This window comes from Megalobrama amblycephala, linkage group LG13 (genome assembly GCF_018812025.1).
Source record: "Megalobrama amblycephala isolate DHTTF-2021 linkage group LG13, ASM1881202v1, whole genome shotgun sequence".
Classification (NCBI taxonomy): Eukaryota; Metazoa; Chordata; class Actinopteri; order Cypriniformes; family Xenocyprididae; genus Megalobrama; species Megalobrama amblycephala.
In genome coordinates this window covers 13641123-13661876 of record NC_063056.1, presented here as the reverse complement: position 1 = coordinate 13661876, position 20754 = coordinate 13641123, and the positions used below count along the sequence as shown (strand labels likewise).

Here is a 20754-nt window from a genome sequence, read left to right as displayed (position 1 = left end):
TCACTCAGAATAAAACGTTAACATCCAAATAAATAGTTTACTCACATAATTCGAAGCATGCATACAGCATGCATGACGAACATCTTGTAAAGATCCATTTGAGGGTTATATTAGCTGTGTGAACTTTGTAAATGCGCTGTAATATAGTCGACAGCTCGTGTGGCAGGGAGCACGCGATTTAAGGGGGCGGCGCGCTGCCTAAATCAGTGCATTGTTAATGATGCCCCAAAATAGGCAGTTAAAAAAATTAATTTAAAAAAATCTATGGGGTATTTTGAGCTGAAACTTCACAGACACATTCAGGAGACACCTTAGACTTATATTACATCTTGTGAAAAAGCATTCTTGGGCACCTTTAAGAACCAGAATCTAAAGGGATATAAAAGATATATTTAATACTTCTTGAGTTACAGGCATGCAAAACTGAGGTAAAAAAAAGAAGTGCTTTTTCTAATTTTTGAACCGTCACTGTTGGCATATAATGAAACAAAGATTGCTAAAGTCAACAGATTTTACTAACAGACTAGGGCTGGACGATTATGACCTAAAACCAAAATCTCGATTAATTGAACATTTGACCTCGACTATGATTAACAAATGATTATTTTGTTTTTGTTTTGCCCTCATAGTTCACTGACAAGTTTTGTACTATAAATATGCTTGACTACTAAAAGATGGGATTTTTTTTCTCATATTGAAAGAGTGATCTGACATGACATAGCTCACTTTCAGCAGTTACTGTGTCTACGGGTCTTAACAGTTCTTACAGATTTCTGCTCGTTGTAAATCAGATACAGAAATTAGCACAGTACCAGTACATTTATTTGAATGCATGAGAGAGCGATTGCGTGTGAATTAGTCATGCCGTCTCTATATTAATTGTGAAGCTGTGGGTTGTAAGTTGTTACTTCAAAAGTAGCAAATATATATGCTATAAGTTCTGCGTTTATAAGCTACTTTACTGATAAGTCACAGGACAGCGTTGACAATGAGTTTCTGCGCTCCTCTCTCTGCACATGATCTTCACGTGATGTGCAGCTACTGTCTGTATGAGTGTTCATGTGACAATGCATCAGCACAGTAGCTCAATATAATAATACACATCCAAGGGTATAAAAATCGTGTGAATGTCCAAACTGGCAAGCTTTAAAACACATACTACTGACAAAGTTTTGTGAAGACTAAAACGAAAGTGATCTCACCGAAGGTTCGCATTGTCTGACTGTTCACTCAGCGTTTCAATTCACCTCTGTGTTGATTCCATGGCGCGGAGTCACATGACTACACACGCGGTAGTATGTTTTTAAGGGGAAAGTATTAACAGGATTAATAAACCGAATGTCGGTTAGAGGTTCTGAATTTCGGTTTTGATTACTTTTCGATTAATCGTCCAGCCCTATAACAGACCAACCAATCTCTGTGTAAAAATGAAATGTTGTCACTGCCATCTTTCTAAAGTAATTTTACACCCCATTTGGCTCCAAATCTTAGGTGAAAATTGTCATTTTGACCCCCCTCTACAAAACATTGGATTACTCAGTAAATATACATCTGTGAAATTTAATATTTTGCGTTTCATCACTATGTTTGTCTTTCTACAGAAATAAAATATTAACAAAAAAAATTGATACGGGGGAAGTTTCCAAAATTTGGTTGATTTGACACGGAATGACCCAATCCATCAATGGTCAATCAGAAGTGTTTAAAGGGTTAGTTCACCCAAAAATGAAAATTCTGTCATCATTTACTCACGCTAACATTGTCTAATAGATGGGCAAAAATTATGAAAGAATGTTAAAAATATCTTTATTTGTATAATCTTTATTTCTATATTTGTGTTTTGAAGGTGAATGAAAGTCTTAAGAATTTGGAACAACATAAGGGTTAGTAATTAAATCACCATTTTTATTTTTGTGTGAACCCTTTAAATTAGTCCATAAGCCAATCAGTAACAACAATCAATACTAACAGAAGTTTAAACTTTAAGTCTGTTTTACAGAAGCATGTTTTATGTTGTTTCGCTTCTGTTTGTGGTGGAAGAAACGATACCTGACACTCACAAAGACGTGTCTTTACTGGTACGGAAGAAATTTAGCATGTCTTCACGGTGGTACAATGAGCTCTTATCTCAAAAGATCAAGGAAAATTTGATTCCTCATAATATGGAGATGTAGATGTAGGCATTTCCATAAATGGACGAACCATTGTTGACACTAAAGAGTTTGACTAATGCCATCATTAAATTTTCTATAGTTTATTTACAGGGTATCTGCAGGGTTTTTAAAGTCAAATTTAAGGCTTGTTAAGACCATTTTTAAGTCCAGCCCAAATAAAATTAATACAATAGAGCAATGTCTATAGTAACATCCAAAGCATAAGATGACTGTAAAAAAAAAAAATCTTATTTAAAATCGCAGAGGTCAAACATTTTCAATGTTGAATAAAAAAAGTGAAAGCGTTCCACCACACATTCAATCCACATAATATCTAAAGACATCAAGCCCAGTTACTGCCAATAGTCAATGCCATGTGCTGCAGTGATTGGTTTCAGTATGTAGGCATGCATCTGCTGACAGAGTTTGTGCTTGGGCTGAGCGATCTGTTATTGACTTCCTTTCAGCAGACCACCTGGAGAATAATGACATTTACAGACATCATTATTCAAGCAATGACGGCATCGGCTCAGCCTTTGATAAAACATTATCGACGGATGGCTGTCTGTATGCCTCCCACAGAGCTGGGCACTATCCTGCAGTCTCACTCTTGATTCACTGTTTTTGTTCACAATGTGCAGAAGAATGCTTTCATAGTGAATCAGAACATGAAGAAAGACCTCTTCTATCCTTAAATACTCTACCAATTCCTCACAGAACACCAAAATACATTTTTCCATCAGCAAAAACACCTTGTTGTCATGTTGTATTTGAGTTTTCATTGATTCCACTCAGCTGGTGTGAGATGACATTTGAATGTAAGAATGGGGATGTGGCTAAGAGCTTAATTCATGTCAACATCCTCAGTGAAACAGAACGTCTGAATCAATGACCACAGATTTTCTCAAACAAATACCTTGATGATTATGTAATAACGGAGATGACTGGACCAATGGAAACTTCATGACTATCAAGGACTAATAATAACTATATCCTAACCAGGCACGACACAGCTAGATTCCATCGACAAGTAATTTGTCTGTCCAAAAAAAAAAAAAAATAAATAATTAAAAAATTAAATGAGCCATGACGCAAATAGCTAGTCAGTTTTCTCTGTTTGAATTTCTCACACTTACAAAGCACTGCAGCAGAAAAGCACACATTTTCCTCACTTCACCATTCTGGTCACACACTCTTTTTAGTAGCCACCATTGATTAAAGGCATGAGGTATTAAAGTCACTGAAGCCTGAGTTCATGTCACATCACTCCAGAGTCTTGTTTAAGTCCAGTTTACATTTGTGGTCATAGACATAGACGAACAACCTGCTCTTTAAAAACAACATGCAAAAATTAATCTGCAAATTTTTCCACAAACAAAACATTAGGTTACCGCAGATTATTGTCATGCCTATTAAACCTGACCCATGCACATACAAAAGAACAGGTGTTCAAATAGGCCCTGAGCAAATATTTCCACATATTTGAGGTGAACAAAAAATAGAATCAAACAAAAATAAAGAATCTTTCTTTATGATGGTAATTTGAATACCACTTTTGCATGGGCCAATATTTATATAAAGTCTCAATATTAATGCCTATTTTAGTAATGCTAATGTCAAGACTTCTAATAATAACAAACAAAAACTAGTATAATATAATATAATATAATATAATATATATATATATATATATATATATATATATATATTTTTTTTTTTTTTTTTTAAATATTAAATGTTAAATAAATAATGAATACATAAATGAAGAGTTCAGATGCAAAAGCCACTAAATGCCACCTGTTAAAAATGAAATGATGATATTGAGTGAATGCTCTCCGCACATAGTATACGTTCATCAAATCTGCTAAATCTCAGTATCATCCCATTCAGAAATACAGGTTCACTGGCAGAAACCGCTAAATGCCACTTCACTTTGTCAGCAAAAGCCTCCAAGTCAGGGGTAGGCAAGTTCGGTCCTAGAGAGCCGCTGTCCTGCAGAGTTTAGCTCCAACCCTGAAAAAAAAAAAAACCTTCAGCTGCCTATAGACCTTATTTACCAGAGAAACAAGCGCGCCGCCATCTTTATGAAATTGTCTTTGAACTTCCGTTTTGCGGTAGCTCTGTACATTTCTATGGCATCGCTGTCAAAGAATAATTAGATGGTTAAGTGGATTTACTTGTTGTAGAGTTAATGAAAGTTATCATGAGCATTGTTATGTTTAAAGCAGATGTCTTAACAAATGTCAGTAGATCGGGAAGATTTTAAAATGAGCAGTTCATTCATAAACGTAATATCGCTGTGGAAATACAAATCGGAAGTCAAAAGACAACGAGCGCAACGCTGAAAAGGGGCGGGGCTACAAGGTCTATAGCCTTAGTAATCCTGAAGAGTTTGATTAGCTTGTTCAGGTGTGTTCGATTAAGCTTGGAGCTAAACTCAGCAGGACAGCGGCTCTCTAGGACCGAACTTGCCTACCCCTGCTCTAAGTCCACAGAAGAACCAATCGGAAGACGCGAATCGAATCATAAGATTTCAAGATGAATGACGGTGTGTGTCATGAGCCAGCTTTCAATTGTAAGTTATCATGTTTTGTCCATCGTTACTGTGGCAATGACAGGATTTCGCAAGTAGCAAGTAAACACAACAGTGTTCCTTTTGCTGCTGTGAAACTGACAGAAAAGGATATTTACTATGTCTTGTTGTCCAAAGATGTGGACTTGGAGGTTTTTGCAAAAAAGCACACATGGACTTAGCTGGTTTTTCAGCAAATTTGTTAAATGTTAAATTAATTTTTGAAAATAAGGCATTTCAATAACCGACTAATAACCTTTTCATTGCCATTAAAGTGAAATTACTAAACCTAAACATAAGAGTCTGATAAAAAAAAAGCTAATTTAAAAGAAAACATGTCAGTTTGACTTAAGAGGTTTTTGCATTTGAACTCTTCAAATATTAATTTTAGAGTACTACTTACAAGTTCTTTATTAAAGTCCCTGTGAACCGGAAGTTGCAAACAACTTTTCTCCAGCGTTCTGACGTATTTCCAAGTGAAACAGAATGTTGAATAGAGGGCAGGCTTTTACCTTAGCGCTCGTCCTCTCCATCTCTCGCTCATAGCAGACTAACGGTTGGAGGTGAGTGGTTTAAACATTTTCAAGCCAAGCCGTCAAATTGACGTCAGAGAAAGGAATGCCATTCCAGACCGGAAGAAACTTTTCAGATTTTGATTAAAGATTACCACGACAAACAATTTTTTTTCTGTGTATTAACTTGCACGGATTAATTGTTCACCACAAGTCTGGTAATATGCACTAACAAAGTAAATAGGGTCCATTTTGATTTCATGATGACTAAGTTCTTCCAACCATATAAATTAAAGAGAACACATCTAGCACTAGTCTGGGCATCAGTGCAATTCTGGGATTCAGCCAACAGCAGACAATAGAGGACTTATGACAAAGTACCAGCAGCATCAAAAGGTGTTGCTTTTTTCAGTTTGAAATAACCTAAGGCTTTTCGACTGAGCCAAGTCTTTTAAACATAGAAAGAAAAACAATGTTTTACTGCCTCAGCGAAACCACCTTTTAACCAACCCATTGGGCAGAGCCAGCGTTGTGTGGGCTAAATCAGCAATGCGATAAAATGACCACTGGGTTAAATAAGATCAGCTATGGAGTTAAGCCAGGTTTTGAATACCTCTGCCCTCAGATAAAGTGAAAAAAAGATTGGGCTTAAGATTATTTATAGATCGCTGCAAGCTATTTCTCATCTTAGATTGCAAAATTTAACTTAATGCTTTAAGCCTGAAGGGCTTGAGGAAGAGATGTTGTTCTAAGTGACATACACAAAAGTAAAGAAAAAACATTACATTTTTTAGAAAATAAATTCATTATATTTGGACATTCTCATGCTGAGAAACTGCTGATGAAAGACAAAAAAAAAAAGGGGGCTCAAGGGAAATTTTACATCTCTTTCTTTTTTGATATGCAATAACTCAGGCACTCTGGGGGTGGGGGCTTCACGTACAAAAACACGCTCAAGTTTAGTTAAAGCACAAAACAATTATGCTTGTATTTTTAATCTGTGAGCTCTTTCAAATAATATATGACACATCTGAGCTGTATGATGTTTTTAACATATTACAGTACATAGTTTAAAAAAAAATATTTAACAGCAAATAAGCACTACTTAAGAGTTAATCAAATTAACAAATAATACTAACACTAATAGACTTTAATAATAATAATAATAATAATAATAATAAATTATTAAAACTATATTTTTAAAGGAACAATCTCAGTTCTTTTTTTCCGTTTTAACTTTAACAGTAAAGCTCTGTTGTGCAGCACTTTGTTTGATAAAAAAAAAGAGTTTAATTTCATGATTAAAACATAAATTAAATTAATGTTATCCAAGCATGTGACTGCCAGAAAAATTAAAATAAGCAACATAATTTCTGAAAAAAAAAAAAAAAAAAAAAAAATCATAAAAATACATTTTTTAATTAATAAATTTGTTTTAAGAATTCTATTAAGTAGAATTCTTATTATTTTTGATTATTAAAATTTTATTTGACATTTACAGTCCAAAAAATTAAAATGGAAAAAAAAAAAAATGAAATCCAGAAAAATTAAAACGGGGAAAAAAAAAACAAAAAACGGAATTTGGGAAAAAATAAAACGGATTTCATAGGGCCCTTCTACTGAATACAGAGTGTAATGCCATTTTTGGGGTGCATTTTATTTATTTATTTATTTTTTAAGATAACTGATTAGGCAGATAAGTCAAATTAGGAGTCAAAAATATCTAGTGCAAAGTTAAGATCTGGTTTCACAGATATGGTTAACCATGGTATAATTTTACATGTGTCATTATGCTATTTACATCTTATTACTCTGACAAACTGTTTTTGAGAGCCTCTTAACATAACACTTTTTAAGGAAAGAAGAACGTTAATGCAGTTTTACCAACAGGCTAAACAAGAGATTCGTTGTGCAGTCGAATTCATTGATGGCGGAACTTTGTGATCGTAATGAACTGAGATGAGTGGCAGCTTTTTAGCGATTATAAAGGAAGCTCTCTTTGCGTGCTATGTGATATATAATCCATTTAGAATTTGAATAAAACTTGTTTTTCTGCATTAGTTAAGGCAATGGTTATTTATTATTCAAATTGGCAGCCATGCCAAATCACGCACACAGTATGCTTGCTTTTCTGTTCAAATTATAGTGGTTTGTGAACATAGCCACTTTAATAACAAATCATTTATTGGGAAAGCTTATGCTGGGATGTGTAGGCTGTTGCTAGGCGACATGTAACATGAAAGTATTTCATGACTTTCTATTTAAATGTTTTTAAAGAGGAATCTCCTTAGCCTTACCCTGGAGTTGGTTCACCCTCCTCCTAGGTGTATAGGTGTGCTTCACAAACAGTCTTTTCAACCACACAGTATTGTTATTTCTGTCTTACAATAATTCAAATGATCACAGAAGTACTGGGATAAAAGTTTATAATTCAGATATAAACACTAATGTTTGGTAGCGATCAAAATAGAGCAGATTCCCTTTTCAATATATCAAATATATTGTTACACCAGTAGGTGGCGACAAGTGACTTGTATTTGTCATTGAATCAATCATTCAAAAGATTTGTTCAAAAACCCTGATTCAGCCAGTAATTAAACAAGTGAAGTATTTATGAGCGAGTCATTGAACCATTCATTTAAGAGATTTTCAAAACTTTACACACAAATCCAAGAATTGCACACACAAAATGCCTCACATCTCTTGCGAAATGAAGCACTGCATTCAAATACCACAAACACATCTCAAAAGCAAACATTTGTCTTATGTTGCAAACACCTTTGCCGTAATATTCTGTTTTTGGACATATCATATACACACACAAATATTCAAAACCTAAAGCTCTTCTTTCATGAGCTCCTATGTACATTTCTGTACAAGATTGAAAGTAGAGATGTTGAAAAACTCATGGTAAACACGAAAGCAAGATTGCAATCAAAATAGGGGTGTAACGGTACACAACTCATGGTTCAGTACGTACCTCGGTTTTGAAGTCACGGTTCGGTCCAGCAGGTGGGGAGAAAACTAAACTTTTTTTTTATTATTAAACTGAACAAATTGTGTTTTTGTCTTTAAATATATTAGATTAAATTATAACAAAATTGAAGGATAAAAAAAAAATTATCTTTGCTGATGCTGTAAACTATGCTACTATACTATTATTAATATACTATTATGCTACTATAATATTAAAGGTTAACAACTGAGCCCAAACTATTAACCTAAATTCAATCGCTATTTATTTTTTAGATATAATAATAAACACAAATAACAAATTGTATGCAAACATGTAAGCTGCACATTAGGCAGTTTTTGCATTAACTTCTAAATCTAATTATAAAATTAAGTTTTACTCCAATTCATTATTGTAATATAATCATTTATACACAGTGGCAGTCATTTTCATGACAGATTTATTTAAACATACAATAAATAACAAAGACATCACTAGCAGGTTAAGTAAAATATAATGAATATATAAGCTAAAACAGAGCATATATGAAGCGAAAGAGTTCATTTCTCTGGCGAACTAACAAGCTGTGAACACTAAATGGCATTTCTGAGGTAAATGCTACATGATAGGGCTGCACGATATATCGCATGAGATTGTCACGCGCATTTCGTCAGTAAAGTCGGTTCCCTGATTACCGCTAAATCGCCACGCAATATCGCAGATGAATCGCCTTCGATAATGAACGCGATATTGCGTGGCTTTTCAGTGATCTACGGCTCTGTCTATTAAACGCCGCTCCATTTGAAAGCAGGTGATGGCGATTTAGCGGTAATCAGGGAACCGGCTTTACAGACGAAATGCGCGTGACAATTTCATGCGATATATCGTGCAGCCCTACTACATGACATACTGTTTACAAGCTGTTTTACTGACACCTTTCCGCCGTTGAAACACTGAATAAGCGATAAAACGAGATATTATACGTTACGGTAAGTTGTACTGTATCTTTCAACATACCTTCAGATGTTCATTTAAGATTATTTTGTAACTAGAATTAATGAGATGAGCGCGTTCATTCGCGCTCCACGCTGCTGGTTGAACAGTGATCTGTCACGCCACATCAAAGAGTGTCAAAACAACACTTTCTGTTTGAATTTCATGATTTCGTGGACAGAATTTGAAGGATGACACTTTGTTTCTCATTGAGAGTACCAAAACGCAGAGCTTATTGCGATGGTGGTTAATGGTGGTTAGGCTACAATGTTGCAAAGTAATGCATTTGAAACGGTTTGGTACAAATACGGGTACCATTACACCCCTAAATCAAACTATTTCGTTTTTTACTGTAAGCATTTGAGGTTGTGAATACAGTATTACACAATGCGAAAGGAAAGAAATATATCAACCATGTGTAGTTGGACAGAAACAATAGTTGTGTTTGAAAAAAGAAATCAAGATACTTCCTATTAGATTTTTGTGTTACATAGAGAATTGTGTGTTGTGTTTTGCAAAAAGTGATTTATGAAATTGAAAAGGCCGAGAATTAGTGTGTGGTTTTGCAGATTTGGTATGTGGTTCTGGTGTCAGGTATCAGAAACTGTGTAACAAGTAAGGATTTTGTGTGTAAGCAGTTGAAAAAAAATAAAAAAAAAACAACAACAAAAAAATTAGGGATGCACCGAATATTCGGCCAAACAGAAACCGCGAGATCAGCTCCTCTGATGCATTTGTAGCGGACGTTATTCCTTTAATCGCAGCACTAAAGCGTCTCCTAATCAAAGTGGTTGAGACGGACCACGGAGTGAAAACAATGAAAAGTACACTCTCAGAGTCTGTCAGCACACGTTTCACTGAGATCTATTCGGATCCTCTGCACTTCATCGCGACTGTACTTGATCCGCGTTATAAAGACCATTACTTTGATGCGGAAATAAAGCAGCGCGCACGAGAAATGATCCAGGCCGTGATGACTTGGGTAAAGTTGGTTTTATATTCGCACATTCGGACATCCGTATTCAATAGCCTTGTTAATCACACTACATTGGACATTCAGTGGACATTCACAAGTAAATATGCCATTAAAACAATACTTGCCTATTTTGATCGACTGTGAAAAATGTTGTAAGTTGACAATCGTTGGTTGACAATATCATGTCGCTGCTTAAAATTCGCAAACATTAATTTATTACACATTTATTGGAAAGTCTGAATTTATCAGAAGTCCGAATGTGCGAATATAAAACCAACTTTACCGAAGTGGTGCGATGGATGCGGAGAACCCGCGTGGAGACAAAGACGGAGCAGCGCCCAGCGCAGAACAACGAGATCAGAGCGCAGAAAAACGAGATCAGAGCGCAGAAAAAAAGACTTGTCTCTCTGCACCAGATGAGGGGCATGCACCCTCGTTGTCTGATATGTTCAGTGAAATCCTGCAAGAAATATTTACTGAAATGTTTAACTTGACCCCACTCATGTGTACATTAAATAATAATCTACAGGACATTATTATTTAATGTACACATGAGTGGGGTCAAGTTAAACATTTTAGTTTGAATTTTATTTTATACTGTGCATTGTTGCAATGTGCTAAATAAATATTTGCATAATTTGTAATCGATTTATTCTTTGAAACTTTAATATTAATTTATGCAATTGCAATGCCTTGATTTTAGTAAAGTTAGTACACAGTCATAGCCATAAATGCAGTGATACTAATAATTGGCATAATTTCTTTCGGTGTTTTGGTTTTCGGCCTTGGTTTCCTCTTTTTTGGTTTTCGTTTAAGAATTTTCATTTCGGTGCATCCCTAAAAAAAAATGCTGATTCATCTCGTCATGGAAACAAGTCTTTACGAGTGAGTCATTGAATCATTCATTCCAACCAATTTTTTTTTTTTTTTTTTTAAACAATTCATCCTAATTAATTAAACATTTTTAAATAGACTGCAGCAATTAATATTTTGTCAGAACCTCTAGTAAATTGCGTTATTTTATTTAGTTGTCTGTTCAGAATCGTTGGAGAATCGTGACTTTATCCAGAATGGTGCAGCTCTAAACAACAGGATGGCTTTTATGTTAATAGCCTGGAAAAGGTCATCCAAACAACATATTCTAAAACTCTAATGCAGGGTTTTGGGATAAAGAAGAATGCAAACTGGAGTACAGCCTTGCAGCCAGTGAAAATACAGCAGACGTGAGACTTCAAGCTCCGCAGGCAATTCATGATCACGGATATGAGAGCCAGTAGGCGTAATCACTCAGGCATAGCACCATGATTTGGGCAACGACACTAGAGTGGTTTTCAGGAGAAAATTCCTGTGAAAGTCAGCTGATATTCACCAGTTTTGAGAACACGCAATAAGACAGTCAGTAATGGTCAGTTATTATTCACTATTCTTTACAATTTCAAGATCTGCAAATAGCTCACCATGACAATGAATGTCTGTCAGCCTAAATTTGTTTGGACGGTAATGAGTTCTTGGTGTTGACAAGAAAAACTCTTATTATATTAAATGAATACTGCTACACATCATGACTCAAAACTGACATTTCAGTGCTCTCAATAGGCAGTCACCATGCTAGAAATGTACTGATTTGAGTGACACAGGTGGGCTTTTATTTCCTTTCTGTAACTAAGCAACAGCAGCTTAAAGAAAGTTATGTTCTAAAAAGAGTCATTACTACCTAAAAACAAATGAAACCGTTTAAGTAATACAACAACATAAACCTCAAGGTCCTTTCCTTCCTTTTTGTCAATCACCACAGTCTGTAAGGACTTTTCTGGTTAAAACAAAACCTACCAAATGTTCTGGAACAGATTTACAGATAGATTTATCATGAAAGGTATACTTAAAGTAACAGAGATCCTCACCAAGTGCCAGAAGAAATCCACAGGCTTGACCAGCTGACCAGGCTTCTTTCTTTAGCTGCCGACCAGTGAACTCTTCACCTGAAAGACCACAGAAAAATTCCCATTAGAGAAGACACTTGTTTTACACAAGATATCACAATTGGGGGTTGAATTATGAAAACGAGAGCAGAAAAAAAAAAAAAAAACCTCTTTAATGAAAAAAAAAAAAAAAAAAAAAAAAAGAGGTTGATGTCTTCTGGGTGGGTGCTCTTGTTTCTAAGCAACAGAAACCTTGACTCATCCCCTCATTGTTCTTATGTTGTTCAACAGCTACAAAAAAATAAAACAACAGAACCTACTGCTCTGGCTGCTTTTGTATGTACATCTGCCATCGACTCTTCATCAGCCCTTTGATGTTTACTGAACCTGGTTCAATAAACACCTCAAACACACAAGCTATGAAATACAATACATTAGGGCTGATTTGATATTAAAATAGGCAGGGCTCGACAGTGCGAGCGTTTTACTTGAATTTGAGACTAAAATAGATGTGTGTGAACTGTAAAATATGTTGAGGAGTATGTGTGCAAAAGTCCCTACAGGTCCTTAAAATGTCTTAAAAAAAAAAAGTTTTATGAAATATACCCCCTCAAAGATGAGGCTTAAGCCTAGTCCCAGACTAAAATGCACATTTTAGCTTTTTTCTTTTTTTAAACTTTTTTTTTTACTTGCACTGGCATCTAAAAATATGTCAGTGCCATTGTTTTGTCTAAAGATGCACATCAGTAATGTTTTTCTAAGGCATGTTTGTAAAAGCTAATCAAATGCCCTAATTTAGGCCTAATCCTGGCTTAATCTAAGCCCTGTCTGTGAAACCAAGACTTGGGTCTTAAAGTCTTAAATTTTTTTTTTTTGTTTTTTTGTTTTTAAAAAGAAAAGATCTTAATCTTTTCTCCCAAATATAGATAGTTCACCCAAAAAAGAAAATTACCCCATGATTTACTCACCCTCAAGCCATCCTAGGTGTATAAGACAATCTTCTTTTAGACAAACACATTCGAAGATCTATTTAAAAATATCCTGGCTCTTCCAAGCTTTATAATGGCAGTGAATGGGGGGCGAGATTTTGAAGCCAAAAAATGCATCCATCCATTATAAAAATAAATAAATAATCAATACGGCTACAGGGTAGGCCTGGCACGATAATGAAATTTGGTTGACGATTAATTGTCTAAAAAACAATTGCGGTTACGCCGGTTAATTGCCAATTTTACGGCTTTGATGATTGTCTGTTTTAGTGCTTTGTCATTCATTTTTTGTGTGCTCCATTCATTAAATAACTGATTATCATTTTGCAGCGCAAGATTACAGTTAACACCTTTAAACATTAATGAAATGTATTCAATCACAGAAAAGGCTAAAAAAAAATTATCATTCATACACTGAACTAATAGTCACTTTTTTATTTGTTAAACACAATCCAATAAATACACAATACTTCATTATACAACATATTAATAATAATATATAATAATAGGCTATGACAAAAATTATTAAACTAAGGTGTAATTCATCAGCAAAAAGTAATTATTGAAAAAAAAAAATCTCTGGAGTCATTTTTATAAAATCTAAACATGTTAATAAAAACAAATTACTATTTATATTCTTATAAAATATATTCATGTATTCAACAATTTCTATATTTATATATAAATATAAAGAAAGAATTATATAGATAAACACAAATAATATACAATTAAATTTTAAATGATTTGTGCAGCTTTCTAATGGGGCAACAAGATATGACATGAGATATGATATGACAGAACAAGATAGGCTTTTAATAAACTTTCAGTGTGCAAAAAAAAAAGATGAGTTTCTGTGAACATTAATTTAATAATGTAAATATTCTTCTGTCCCTCACATTAAGCTATAGAAATGACTTTGAAAATATTGCTCAAAAACTTAATTGGTGCTTGTCTATTTCTTTTGGTCCATGTGCCGACGGATTATTTAAAGCGGAACTCAATAAGATTTGCAAAGCTCCCCCTACAGCTTCCTTCAGTGAATCACACTGTCGTAAATACTCCAAGCGCAGCTCTGGACTACAACGACTACAACGCTCACCAGCACAGTAGTTTTGCAAATACAGTACAAGAAAGAGGAGGTGGGTAATTTACAAATACAGTAAAATTGTCTTATAAAGTCATAATATATACATTGTTTTTGAATTACCGTAAAGCATTTTGTCACTCTCGCGTGAACGTGAACATGAGGCGAGATTGTGTCGGGTCAGTGCAGCTCAACTTGCAAGTGCTGTTTTCTGGCGTAGATGTGCCAAGGGTAGTGTTGCACGATATACCGGTACTAAAAAGGTATCGCAATATCCTGCTTTTAAAAACGGTCCGGTTCTTCATTTTATTAGTACCGGTACTTTGAGTGCCAACTGTATTTCCTAAAGTGCGACAGCAGGGGGCAGCGTGCGTGCAGCGCGCTGCTTCTCAGGCACATTGAGTGCGTTTATTCCTCTCAACTGCGCAACGGCTTTTATGGTGACGAAACGAGAGGTATGGTTGCAAATACAGGTGCTCTTGCAGACCGTCCACAAATTGTTGAGAAAGCAGATGCACGAAGCGAAATATGGCATTATTTTGCTTACGTTGCCGACAGCCAGGGCAAGCCCATGGACACCACAAAGCCCGTCTGCAAAGATGTTACAAAATAACGCAAGCGAAGGGAGTCAAAAACATCTTGCCGTCAAACATCTGATTTGTACAAAGAATTTAAAGAGCGACAGGTTAGTGAATGTGATGCCAGCATTATGTTTATGCTCTCAAACATTAAATTAGAGTTATTTAATTATTTTACTCGTGCAAGCAGACCTCTGCAAAGAGGTGTATTATTGATTCTAAGTTTAATAAGTGATATCTGGTTGCAAAAATAAAATTAATTTAAAAATACATAAATATATGAAGGGTATATACAGTCATTTTAAACCAATTTACGCTTTAATAACATTGCTTTATTTACAGTAATATAATTTTTACAATAATCTTACTGTCAAAATAATTTACAATTTTATTGAGCATGAAAATAATAAATGTTAAAAATTATATTAAATCTAACTCTAACTTCATGGCAATGAAGCTCAAATCCAGAAGTATCAGCCTGCACACTGGAGAAGAAAGAAGTCATATGTTATTTATTTACTTTTCCTGCTGTTTTAGGTTTTTGCAGTAGTATCGTTTAAGTATCGGTACCGTGATATTTAAGTTGGGTATCGTATCGAAGTCAAAATTTTGGTATCGTGACAACACTAGCCAGAGGGGGTTAGTTCTCGCCTCAAACACACCACTACAAGTCAATTAACCATCGTAAGGACTTAGAAAACTACTTATGAGGGTAAAAAAAAGTTACTTAGATCTGCGTTATTAAAAAAAAAAAAAAAAAAAGCGCACTAATCGCGGTTGACTGAAACAATCGCGATTAGATCAAATAACCACGATCAGACGGTTATTTAATTATCGGGACAGGCCTACTACAGGGGGTTCATAAAGTCCTTCTAAAGGGAAGCAATGGGTTTTGTAAGAAAAATATCCATATTTAAAACTTTATAAATTAAAACAACTAGCTTCCAGCAGAAACTGTATGTATACTGCGCAAGTCGAATCGCGCCATATAACCCCTGAAGCAATGTATGACACAGGATGTAGGAGCTGCATAGGCTTAGATGCCTCTCACAAATATGGCTGGAAGGGCTGGGTATTGACAAAATCTCACGATTCGATTCAATTCCTATTCATATGCTTTCGATTCAATTCGGTTACGATTTCGATTCGATATCGATTATTTTGGATGTAGTATTTCAGTTACAGTACATGGCAAATTTACAATGGCAAAGTACATGGAAAAAAATCTCAGTCGGTACTACTATAATAATATTGAAGGTTAAATTAACTTATTTATATGCAAACACTTAAATTACACTCAATTTTATTATAAATAAATTTTAGAATTACATAATCATATTTCTACTCCAATTCATGTCAAATCATTTAAATCGCGGCTGTCATAACTGATTTATTCAAACATGCATTAAATATTGAAGAACATTAAATTATAATGAATATGTAGGGGTGCATAGCTATATCAGAACGTTGCTTTCTAGAGTTCATTTTTCTAGCTGACTAATGAGTTTATGGTCACTGAATATGTTTTTTCTGAGGTAAATGTGACGTTACGTGACATTGTTTACAAGCTGTTTTATTGACGTCTTTCCGAGGTTGAAACACTGATTGAGCTATTATGAGACATAATATGAATTTCAGTAAGTTGTACTGTATATTTTAACATCCCTTAAGATGTTTAGTCGTGTTTACTTCGCGCTGTAACTGGTATTAAAGTGGAGGAGAGGATGTTCACATGCACTCCGTGCTGCTGCTTCTCTTTAACTGAGGCGCTAAAGCGATCTGTCACGTCACATTAAACAGCGCCAAAAAATATTTATTTTTCTCATAATAAGATGGACGTCATTTGAAATCTGAGACTTTGCTTCACATCAAAAGTAAAGCACAAAAATTATTGCGATTTATTGGATGGGAGGCTCTACATATTCTGCTCATTCATCAACTGAAAACGGACTAGACTAATCGATTCTTGGGATTTAAGAATCGATATCGGTTCATAAAAATGAGAATCGATTAAAATGGAGAAATCGATATTTTTTACCCAGCCCTAATGGCTGGGCAACAAACTCAAGCGCCTCTTCTCTTATATTGGAATCCTCTGACATTTATCTTTAAAAATTCTCATTTTATACTTCTAATTCATGACCGGTGTTTTGTTTCGCTCAATACTCTGCGCTTCCGTGTTCGTCATTGCGTCAAGCCTCGGGTCAGGGATTACTCTTCCACCGCAAATTGTCCGTCTGCCGGACACTAGTTATTATAGTTAATAAAGCTTTAAATATGGATATTTTTCTTACAAAAACCCATCGCTTCGCTTCAGAAGGAATTTATTAACACCCTTATTTCTTTTGACGAATGGATGTATTTTTTAGGGCTTCAAAATGTGCATCCCCCCTCCTTTATTACCATTATAAAGCTTGGAAGAGCAAGGATATTTTTTAAATATATCTCTGATTGTGTTAGTCTGAAAGAAGATAGTCATATACACCTATGATGGCTTGAGGGTGAGTAAATCATGGGATAATTTTCATTTTTCTGTTTAAGTCCATTATTAGACATACAAACGCACCTCCCCTCAGGTGAATCTCTGCCGCCATTTTGAATGTGTTCAACTTCGACAAGTGGACAAGGGAAGTTTATTTGGACAGACCCTTGACCCCTCGATTTTTGCCTAGTGAACAAGTCTACTCAACATGTACACCACAATGCAATACGTTTGTAACGTCACAGCAGATAGAACTTCATTTAAGCCCTCTACACACAACTCTAGTGTATGATATTAGAGATACTGACATTTAACCGCATATAATAATTGTAGCTACCTTAAGCTGACTTGAGTTTTTTACAATTATAGTTTATTGTATTGTTATAATTTTTGTTTGCGCATTTTATATTTATTTATTTAACGGCCTAAGCGTACATACAGGCCTATAGAATGGTGCTTAAACAGATGTACAAGGAAAAAAATACTGTAAATAATAAATAATAAATCGGCTCCATAGCAGATTCCAAGATCAAGGGCTTGGGCTAAAGATGCTCCCCAACTTTTTTTTTACCTTAGGAGAGAATGTGCACCTTGGGAAAAAATGTAAGCTAGCATCAAGCCCTGATAGGAATACCACTGTCAATTTGTATGAGACCACATATTTACATTTTCTTTGACCACAATCGGCACTGTCACGCATGCCAGCCTGCTAGCATCGGGCGTCAACCCATAGTGCTGCTGAGCTTCATGGTCTGCGAGGCTGACACACCTCCACAACATGTTATGCATGTTCGAAGTGGCTCTTCTTCATTCAAAGTGACAGCAGGATGCTCCAGCCGTCTTGGCTTCTGTATGCCAACTCCTTCTTTCACAGTAAATTATATGCATTAGTGAAATTGGCCAACAGATAGCACAGACGTGCGCGTGTTTGTTTGGGGGGGATTTGGCATGGGAACACACGGTTGTGAGTGTTATCACTTGGCTTGCATCAGTGGTTCTAATTTCCATCTGGTCTGCATTAGTGGGAGAATGAGGGAGGAGGCAGATCTCGGCTCCTCAACCTCAGTCATGAAACTACACAGGACTTCATCTTCTTGGAGAAAAGTACTGGGCATGAATGGACTCTTCAAACATCATTAGTGGGAAAAAAAGTTCAAAATGAAGCATTCAAGCAATTAAAAAAAAAAAAAAGATAGCTATTTTAAAAGGATTTCTTCAGTATCACAATGAATCTAGCAAATATTTCACATTAAAGGTGCCCTAGAATTGAAAATTGACTTTACCTCGGCATAGTTAAATAATTAGAGTTCTGTACATGGAAATGACATACAGTGAGTCTCAAACACCATTGTTTCCTCCTTCTTATGTAAACTTGATTTGTGCAAAAGACCTCTGAAGATCAGGTGAATATCAACATAACACAGACTGTGATGCAACAGTCGGGATCATTAATATGTACGCCCCCAAATTTTGCATATGCCAGCTCATGTTCAAGGCATTAGACGAGCCAGTATTAATGTCTCGAGCAGCGCAGAGCCGAATAATCAGACGTTATGCAGGTAAGCAAGCAAGGACAATAGCGAAAAATGGCAGATGGACCAATAATAACTGCCATGATCCATGATATCATGATTTTTTAGTGATATTTGTAAATTGTCTTTCTAAATGTTTCGTTAGCATGTTGCTAATGTACTGTTAAATGTGGTTAAACTTACCATTGTTTATTACTGTATTCACAAAGATCAGAGTCATGTTGTTATTTTCATTATTAAACACTTGTAGTCTGTATAATTCATAAACACAACTTCAGTCTTTATAAATCTCTTCAACAGTGTGTAATGTTAGCTTTAGCCACAGAGCACCATCAAACTCATTCAGAATCAAATAAACATCCAAATAAGTACTATACTTACACAATCGGTTATGCTGCATGACAAACACTTTGTAAAGATCCATTTTGAGGGTTATATTAGCTGTGTGAACTTTGTTTATGCAATGTATTATAGAGTCGCAAGCTCGGGGCGGGGAGCGCGAGCATTTAAAGGGGACGCACGCTAAATCGGCGCATATTTAAATATGCCCCAAAATAGGCAGTTAAAAAAATTTAATAATAAAAAAATCTATGGGGTATTTTGAGCTGAAACTTCACAGACACATTCAGGAGACACCTTAGACTTATATTGTGAAAAAAGGGTTCTAGGGCACCTTTAAGTATACCTCGTAGGGTTTTCATAATTAAAACAATCTCACACTAAGACAAAAACATTGACTCATTTCATGACACTTGAAAGATTTAAACATTAAAAGATATTTCAATGTCAAACCTCACATGTCTAAGGGATGACAAAGCTGAGCTCTGATAGAAATCCAGCACACAATTACGTTAGATGAACCTTCACTCATAACGTGTCAACAAGCATATTGAAATAAGGAAACATAAAAGCAGCCTTTTCAAGGGACTGCCCTGAAGTTCGTGTCCTGTTAATATAACAGACTTCATCAAAACACTGAGGGATCCTCTGTTCTTAATAATCCATAACGGTAATACATGACAAACTCATTTTCTTCAGAAGCCAGTCAAAATCTTTTGCGTCACGAGCTGGAAGAGCAGTTTAACTGAGTATAACGAGCTTCCCTTCGGTTTAGTGTTCAATAGACCTTAATTAACAAGTTGAGGTTTGAGAAGACTTCCTACTATCAAGCTAACTGGCTAAAAGCACACGTTATGTCAGCGCAAAACAGGATTGTGTTAAAAACACACACGACGTTATCGGTTATCAATAACAAGAAACTCTGTTTGGTGTTAGTCAGACTCTTTAGCTGCTTTAACGTTGTTTATCATAGTCGACAGTGATGAGTTGAACAACAAAACAAACACAGAGATCAGAGAAAGGACGACAAACAGCGGCAAACTTGAAGAAAAGTTTAGGAAAACGAGACAAACAGACTTACGGTAACAAACTTTCTGCAGACGGCTGGGGGAAGCCTAAAATCAGCTATAGGGTCCAATGTGACAGCAGAGCACAAAACGAGAACTGAGAAAATAAACCGAGAACGTATGTATGCCCTCGCGCCGTTTGGTGAATGTGGCACGAGAAATGTTTGATGACGTCATGCGCGCGCGCGGCACGCCTTCCTCACAGCTGCAGAGGAGCATCAACAAGCTCGAGGATTTTATTCTTAGACATTATTGACATCGTTTTTGCTGCATAATTCAGAGAATCTTTTGTTTTCAAATAGGCTACCTTGTTAGATTTCCTATAACAGTCTTAATATTAGTCATCAAATCCACGTGTTGGGTTTTAATATTTATTTATTTTAAATTATAATTGTTAATATTAAATAAGATAACATGGAGTAAATATGCAGTTTTGACACTATGCGTGTTTCGTAAATATATAACTACATTTTTATTCAAATTGTAAGAATCAAACATCATGGGGAAAATATTCTTAAATCTATGAATTTACTGACATCTAGTGGTGTTTAGTGTTACTGTAACATTATCAAACATTCACCTCTGTGTAGTTTTCTACATTTTCA

At 35.4% G+C, this 20754-nt stretch overlaps 1 protein-coding gene across 2 annotated transcripts in view; it reads right to left on the bottom strand.

The window, feature by feature from the left end:
* Positions 1-20331, bottom strand: part of ncalda (neurocalcin delta a) — a 73964-nt gene extending 53633 nt beyond the window's left edge. For both annotated transcript variants that reach the window (XM_048151748.1, XM_048151749.1), the window contains exons 1-2: positions 20164-20331; positions 12061-12138 (exon numbers count right to left, since the gene is read on the bottom strand). The gene's annotated coding sequence lies outside the window, so the exon portion shown is untranslated. The remainder of the gene's footprint in view (positions 1-12060; positions 12139-20163) is intronic.
* Between the last annotated feature and the right edge of the window lie 423 nt (positions 20332-20754).